Here is an 8,330-nt window from a genome sequence, read left to right as displayed (position 1 = left end):
CACCTTTAATAACTCACTGCCATGGCAACTCGACATTCCTATTGTTCTTGTTTGTTTGGCCTGGCCAGCGTCCGGGGGTCCCCACCAGACCTCCTAACTCTGATACCTTTACCATTACGTCACTGAATCCTGTTGTTTGTCCGTGCATTCGAAAATGGGAGGAAATCCTTATGATTTATGGACATTCCGTGCTGTTCAGTTAATAATAATAATAATAATAATAATAATAATAATAATAATAATAATATAGTCTATAACTGCTACTAAATTTAATAGGGAGGATGTGGTCAGACCTTGGATGGGAATTTAAAGTCGTCTGTTCATTCCATGGCGGGAAACCAGGAAACCGGCGGGGCTTTTTGACTACACTTCTTTCGCCAGTAGCCAAAGGAATTCAAAATAGCGTTGTGAGTGAACAAAGGTAGAACATAACCTTGGTACTTATTCACAGAAGTTTCGCGTGTTTTTCATACGTGTATGCAAAACAGAACGGGAAAACACTCGTTGAAAGGGGGTTGTGACTTTGCGCCATATTTCGGCGAAAAGACCCACAACAGGATCGCGTCGTTCCTGGAAACACTGACGTTTTCGGTGAATGGAACTCTGATGGATAATGGATATGATCGAGATCTTGATTATCCTTTTTGCATTGAGAAAATAATCCACTTCATAGCATCACATAGGATGTGACAAAGCAGTTATGTGAAGCATTTTGCAGCTGCTGGAGTATAACCCGAGCATTTATCCGTCTAATTTCACATTTCTTTATCTCAGTGATCTTGCGGGTACCGGGTGATGCTTCAGGCATTTCCTTATTAATGTTGGATTCAGCCGCGTTTTAGCCATGACTCTTCAGCTTCTAGTCGTTTTTTATACTTACTGCAATGGACAAAACGTAGTGTTTTCTCTCTTACTGGAGAAATGTATTTCCTGAAATTCAAGAATCGCGTAATTGAAGACCACCGAGATATGTGATTCCCTCCCCCACTGCTCGCTTTACAGTACCGGCCATAACCGAGGGCGAATGCTTAATAAACTCGGAGAAACTTATTCAAGCGGCTTACGTTTCATGGCTGAAGATTTAAAGAACAATTTCCCCTCCGAAACGGAGATTTTCATTTTTGAAAAGCGTGGATTGCTGTGCGAGTGTTGGGGGAGGCGGGGATGGAATGGGGACAGGGACATGGGAAGGGGGGAGATCAGAGGGAGGCGGGAGATTGTGATTGGCGGGGAAGTGTCACGTGACCACCACACCCAACGTTGCCAACGGACGCTTGCGATCGCCGATGATCGGCTTTATGGCCGGCGTTGACTGCGTCGGAAACAAAGTCATCTGTTAGAACTGCATTAAAATAATGTTTGCAAGGCATTTATTCTTCCCCTTAAGTGAGATTAACCTCCCTTGACGTATAGCTCTCTGTTCTGGGAGTTCTCCCGCCTCTCCTCTCCTCTCCCTCCCTAAACGGTGAAACCGCCCCCCCCCTTAAAAAGTCCCTCCCTCTCTCCCTCCCTCCCCCGGGGCCCTTCGCTCCGGCGGGAGAACGTTATCATGCATTTCTCGCTCTGTGTCGGCTCACACGCTCTTGGGACAGTGTAGGGAACGCACCTTTTAACGCTTCTGATCTCAGGGTACGTGTTCGTCAGTCACAAGAAAAAAATACAAACTCCTTTAAAACCTCAGTTTTAGAACCCTAGCTTTTGTGCCTTTAGTGAGAGGAGGACCGCCCGCCGACACTTCCGGTGCAGTTATAATAACCCTTTTATTAAAATGATAATATCGTGTGTCCTATAGTAATACATATATATAAAAAAAGTGTCCTTTCTCTTAAAGCTCTCTGTACCTGTGAATTGTCCTAAAAAAATCACAATTAAACTCTCTGTAATTACTATTGTCTGTGTTGAAAAAAAAAGTAAAGATAAATTGATATATAAATCTTAGATTTAATAATGCGTTTTTAGGTTCATTTTGTTGACTCAGTGTTGTGTGTGGCTTACAGATTTATAACCGGAAATGTGGATTTAAACAGGAAGGTGAGTTTTAAATGATTTTCGTATACGTGTATGATACAGTCAAACAATGAAAACCCTTCAGTAATGATATATATTTGCTCTAAATAACCGAATCTTTGACCTAAATGTCATCATTAGTGATTTTATGTGATTGTGAGATATATAACTTTGTTGTTGTAGCTTTGTGATAATATTCATTGTTTAGTGTTGTGATTCGCTTATTCCAGCGCTTGTTGTCAATCTGCTTTGTTGGAAGGTGTATCTTTTTGCGGGTGTACTGAATATGTTTCGCTTTGGTTGCGTTGGCATTCTGGAGTGTTTTTTATTTTAGCTAGTGTTGCTGTGTAATATACGCTTTGTGGAGGTGAAATATGCTTTAGATAACTGTATATTTAAATGATGCTTTAGATAACTATTTGGTACCGCGATGTATGTGCAAAGTTTTTTTGTGAGCACTGTATATACTTCTGTGTTATATATATATATATATATATATATATATATATATATATATATATATATATTTGAAAGGCTAAGTTAATCGTAAACAGATAGACATTTCCGCTTGGGACGCCAGACGCAAATTAGGGCGATTATCCCTTGCTTGGTGGAAGTTGAAACATAAGAAGGAGATAGACTCCTGTTACGTAACGGAAGAATTAGGGTAGGAGGAGGAGCCTTCCCTGTTTCATCCTGGCGGCCACAGAGCCGACGGGCTTATAAATGCTGTTGTTGTCGCTGTTATTGTTGTTGATTTAGTTAGGATTAAGCCAGCCATGTGCTGGCACGGGCTCTTGCTCAAAGAGCACCTGGCAACTATTTGAGATGGGTTGGCTCATGACAGTTTTTTTTTTTTTTTTGCGGGCTCATATTTTTCCCTCCATGGAAATTTGAATTTCGGGAATGTTTAGGCTTTCCTTGGCCTTAGACTCACTAGTTTTTGTGGAAAACGTATTATTATTATTATTATTATTATTTGTTTTTACGATTTAGTTGGCAATCTTTGTCATCGTTACTAATGTTATTCATGAATTTTTTTTTATTTTCCAAAACGGCCTTTTGCACTCCTTATAGTATTATTTACTTGTTATCGTTAGTATCACCGTAGATTAGTACTTACACCTCTCATAGGCCCAGGAAGGTTAGTTTAAGTTAGCACGATTTACAAAGAACCATGAATGAAATGAAATCACTTGCTCCTCAACCGATGAACTGTAGACCAAAACTATGAGATATTGTCTTTATTCTTATTTTTTTGGTTTAAATCCTATGTTTAGTACCAAAATATATATAAAAAATCTAAATTTGATATCAAGAGGCAAGACAACACCATAAGTCATCAGCATGGCTTAGAAAATGCTTAAAATTTTTGAATATTTATGAATGGAATTCCTTACATTTTTGGGGGAAGGTCGGCTGTGGGCCAAAGATAATTTGCCCCAAGTTATGATGGTAATCTGGACCTTTATCTGGAGGACGGATACTTAAAGCCACGTTAAGGTGTGCTCCCAGCGAATCCATAAAATAATCATTCTGTTTTTGAAGTTCCAAACTAACTGTACTCATTCATTTGCTTGTCTGACCATTATGTATGTGACGGTAGTGTATAATGATAATAATAGTAATAGTAATAACAATAATCCTTCCATATTTCAAATTCGTTGTTCACTTTTATAATTGGAGCCTCATCTATGAGGCTCGTTATTCTTGAAAAACTAGTTCTAGGTCTTAATTGTTTTTATATGGGGTTTCTTACATTCGTTCCTAAATATCTTAAAGTTTTTAGATTATTCTTAGCTCCTAGACTGCTTAATCAGAATAGTCACAGTTCCGTTCATTCACAGATACGTCTAGTTGCATCTTGTCTCAAATTATGCCACGCGTAATTAGGCCTATGTTTTCGGTGGTATGTAACAAACCGTGCAGCTGCCAGATGTACAGTACTCCTCTTTATAGCTTCACATTGCGTCCACCGACGGTCAGGACGGTTATAACGTTTAATGTCCTTAGCTGCGTCCACTGGGAATCCCTCCTCGGGACGATGATGATGATTATGTTTTGGACGTCGTCGGCTGCCGACAAACTTGGCGATTTGTGGAACGCTAGACAGAATATCAAGTGGGACAGCTTCTCTCTCTCTCTCTCTCTCTCTCTCTCTCGTTTATATCAGCAATTGTGTGACATTGATCTCGCGGTTTGTTCAAGGATTGGGATGAGCTTAGCGCAATGAACATTCACATTCGTTAGACCCATAAGCCGTTCGTAATGAACATTCACATTCGTTAGACCCATAAGCCGTTCGTAATGAACATTCACATTCGTTAGACCCATAAGCCGTTGGTTTTTTTTTTAAATTTCTATTTAATTTTATGAACTTCCACCCACCGTGGCAAGGGAAGGGACAACTTGCAAGATCCGGAAGTATCAAGCAGCAGCGACTCTCGTGCAAGACGGGGAAACCAGTTTGGAGGTGGCTGCTGGCATTTTGAAATGTAATACGGCAACGTTGCAAAACCCCAAACATCGACCCAGCCCCGCCACTTGTGTATAATGTTTCCGCGGACTAAGGAACACTTATGAACGCTTATTGTTTTTTTTTCGTATGTGTTTTCTTTTATAATGAAGGGGTAATGGACTTGTTTGTCATTATTCATGCTCTGTCAAAAGGTGCTTTATTTAAACTTACGTATTTTGTGTGTTATGAAAGGACGGTTTAATTGTTTAGTCATACGTATTCTCCGTTTTTTATCAGAATGTTATTTATTCATGCATATTTTGGTTTTAATACACCGTAATTTACGTTAATTAATATGTTGGTTTTGGGGGAAGAAAGTTCATTATTCGTATTTAGGTTTTGTCAAAAAGATAATTTACTTATTTGAATTCATATGTAAAATTCCTTGTTACTCAGGCCTGATAGGCTATGATTTAATATTAATATAATTAATATTAATATAATAAATATTAACAGAATTCTAAAGTTTAGCAGCTGGCGGAGAGATGTTTCTCTCTCTCTCTCTCTCTCTCTCTCTCTCTCTCTCTCTCTCTCTCTCTCTCTCTCTCCTGACTGATTGCTACATGTATCACGTGGGGATTTATGAAACAAAATTCTCTCTCTCTCTCTCTCTCTCTCTCTCTCTCTCTCTCTCTCTCTCTCTCTCTCTCTCTCTCTCTCTCTCTTCCCCCGAGTCAACATCAATAGATATGTAACGCTCAGAATTGTCCAGTGTCTTAAACTCTCTCTATCACCGTTTGTGGGTATGTGTGCAAGAGTTTGTTATCTCTCTCTCTCTCTCTCTCTCTCTCTCTCTCTCTCTCTCTCTCTCTCTCTCTCTCTCTCTCTGTGTGTGTGTGTATGTGGAACGCTTTACCCCTCTTTTACGTGACATGACTTTTGTTCACCCTATAATGATAATTTTACTTTCATTTCACTGTCCCTGCCGTCGTGTGTAGCATATTAATATATGGATATGCTACACATGTAGCGTATCATTATAGTACTATGCCGCATATTTTTTTTAGGGTTTATTAATCTAACCGTTTTCTGCATTCAAGTTTTCTAAATTCAAATCGACCGTCATTATACCACCTTTCTTTTGTTCCTGAGTCTCTTGGGACATTGGATACTATGCGGCGGATGAAGATTAGATCGATTCCCTACCATCTGATACGAGTAAAGGTATTTAACGGTTTGTTTGGGAGACCTCTCTCTCTCTCTCTCTCTCTCTCTCTCTCTCTCTCTCTCTCTCTCTCTCTCTCTCAGTCAGTTAGTAACAAGGCGCCTTCGTGATTATCGTGGGATGAGTCTAAAAGCGGGCATTATAGTTATTTTCTCTATAGGCCTAGTACCATAATTTACACACATGATCAAGGGATCTTTATGTACATTTATATAGATTAATAGGTAGACAGATAGATGGATAGATAGATATTTCGAACAGAGTGAATTATTGCACTCAAACAAAAGCATCCGGCTCTTGCGTGCGTGCGCAGCTGGTGTGCTTGCGTGCGTGTTTCCTTGCGATGGACAAAGACAGACCGCCTGAACACGATCTGCCTCTCTCAGTCATCTTATCGAAAGCATTTCACCGAAACCGTTTCCACATCTCTCTCTCTCTCTCTCTCTCTCTCTCTCTCTCTCTCTCTCTCTCTCTCTTTATACTTAATAAGGAAGGGAGTGGTCCGTTCGTATGGTGTTCAGTAGCATTGGACAAAGGGGGAGGGAAAGAGTATTGATCAACAAGGGTAGAACGGAACACCGAGTAGGGGAGAGACAGAGACAGAGAGAGAGAGAGAGAGAAAGAAACCATCTTTCCTTCCTTCTTTCCACTTTGTACCCTATGCTTTGAATCAGGAAGGAAGAGGAAGATAGAGAGAGAGAGAGAGAGTTCCGTTGAGCAATAATTTGGACGGTCACTAAGCAACAGAATACGCCCTTTACCCATCACTTAAGTTAAGTTACAACTCAGTTAAGGAAAGAGATGTCTCACTGAGAGAGAGAGAGAGAGAGAGAGAGAGAGAGAGAGAGAGAGCCTGTGTCTGCGCTATCCCTTCACGGTTGCAAAATATGCAACTAGACCGGCAAGGAAAGAAGTCGCTTATTTATTTTTTTTTTTAATGTGAAAAATTTATCTTATTTGTGCCGAGGGGAAAGCTGGTGTTATTATTGTTATATTTTAGCATTTAATAATTGTCGTGGTTGTAGTTTGCCTTGGTTTTCGTTATTATTAATACAGTTGCCTTTGCTATTAGTACTAAAATAAGGTGTTATTAATAATCCAAAATTCAGTCAATACTGACGGTAATATAAGAGAGGGTCGATGTTCAGACCAATGCACGTGCATTATTATTATTAATGTTATTATTATTATTATTATTATTATTATTATTATTATTATTATTATTCAAGCAAAATCTACAGTATATCTTTCTGTAGAAATTATTATTATTTACCATTTTCAGTCAACTTATTGATACTCAGGTCAGCTTTGTGTGTGTTTGTGTTTGTGTGTGTGTTAGGTAATACCACTGGATTCCTTTGTTTACATTGTTTACCGTCCGAACACTTTTAGATAGAGCCGGCGGAATGGCAGATTTAAGCCTGCTTTGTCAGATCAAGTGGAACATCCCGCGCTGCAAACAAATTCACGAGACTAGTCGATGGTGTGTGTGTTTGCGTATATTTCTCTATTTCTCTCTCTCTCTCTCTCTCTCTCTCTCTCTCTCTCACACACACACACACACACACTCTCTCTCTCTCTCTCTCTCTTTTTTCGAGGCCTTAGGACTGCTGGAATAATCTCTTGAGCCGCGTTCAGCAGCCGGCTACGGAGACAACGCAAAACAGTCTTGCATAGCAAATTTGCCAGAGGTACAAAAGCGTTTTGGTCCCGGATTTAGTGCTGATTTTACTTTTCCTTCATTGTTTATCTTATTATTTGTGTTCTGGAATTCGCTTCCTTGCTCCGTGTTCTCGGATTCGCGTGTTATGTACGTGATGCAGTGGTTAGGGCCTTTGTCTTGCCTGTGTCAGGTCTCGGGTTCGATTTCCAGCGAATCTGGACACCAACGGCGCGTTCCTTTAAATCCACACTGTGCCTCTGTCGTGCGGGGAGTATACTCTCTCTCTCTCTCTCTCTCTCTCTCTCTCTCTCTCTCTCTCTCTCTCTCTCTCTCTCACACAAATACAATTATCTTTCAATTTTTTTCTGAACTTACGTAAACATACCGCTTTCCTTAAAGCAGTGGAAGTCTCTCTCTCTCTCTCTCTCTCTCTCTCTCTCTCTCTCTCTCTCTCTCTCTCTCTCTCTCTCTCTCTCTCTCTCTCACACAAAGACAGTTATCTCTTATGTGAACATATCGCTTTCCTTAAACCAGAGAAAAATCTCTCTCTCTCTCTCTCTCTCTCTCTCTCTCTCTCTCTCTCTCTCTCTCTCACACACACACACACACGCGCAAAGACAGTTATCTCTCATGTGAACATATCGCTTTCCTTAAGCCAGTGAAAAATCTCTCTCTCTCTCTCTCTCTCTCTCTCTCTCTCTCTCTCTCTCTCTCTCTCTCTCTCTCTCTCTCTCTCTCTCTCTAAGTTTCCATGCTAATGACAACCCACCTATAATACACCTAAGTAATGCTACAACGCTCGCGAGTGACGCTTCTCACTTTGTTCTGCCACAAAGACCAAGATTTTATTGTGCAAAAAGAAAAAAAAAAATAAACACGCTCTTGTTGAATGCAACAAGACGCTTAATTAACCGACGCTTCTGCATTTATCGTTTTTTTTTTTTGGGGGTGTCTTTGTTCCCAGGACCCTTCCCCCC

At 40.2% G+C, this 8,330-nt stretch overlaps 1 protein-coding gene across 4 annotated transcripts in view; it reads left to right on the top strand.

Moving 5' to 3' along the window:
- The first annotated feature begins 1,523 nt into the window (after nt 1–1,523).
- The window catches only part of LOC136847294 (uncharacterized), a 71,261-nt gene continuing 64,454 nt past the window's right edge, over nt 1,524–8,330 (top strand). Inside the window, exons 1-2 of one of the 4 annotated variants that reach the window (XM_067118835.1) lie at nt 1,524–1,629; nt 1,998–2,031. The gene's annotated coding sequence lies outside the window, so the exon portion shown is untranslated. Of the gene's footprint in view, nt 1,741–1,959; nt 2,032–8,330 lie in introns of all 4 variants that reach the window. The other 3 variants (XM_067118836.1, XM_067118837.1, XM_067118839.1) reach the window with 3 other exon arrangements.

The sequence above is a fragment of the Macrobrachium rosenbergii genome, chromosome 16, assembly GCF_040412425.1.
Source record: "Macrobrachium rosenbergii isolate ZJJX-2024 chromosome 16, ASM4041242v1, whole genome shotgun sequence".
In the NCBI taxonomy this organism is placed as follows: Eukaryota; Metazoa; Arthropoda; class Malacostraca; order Decapoda; family Palaemonidae; genus Macrobrachium; species Macrobrachium rosenbergii.
The sequence above is the reverse complement of the archived record's forward strand: the minus strand, read 5'-3'. Positions and strand labels throughout refer to the sequence as shown.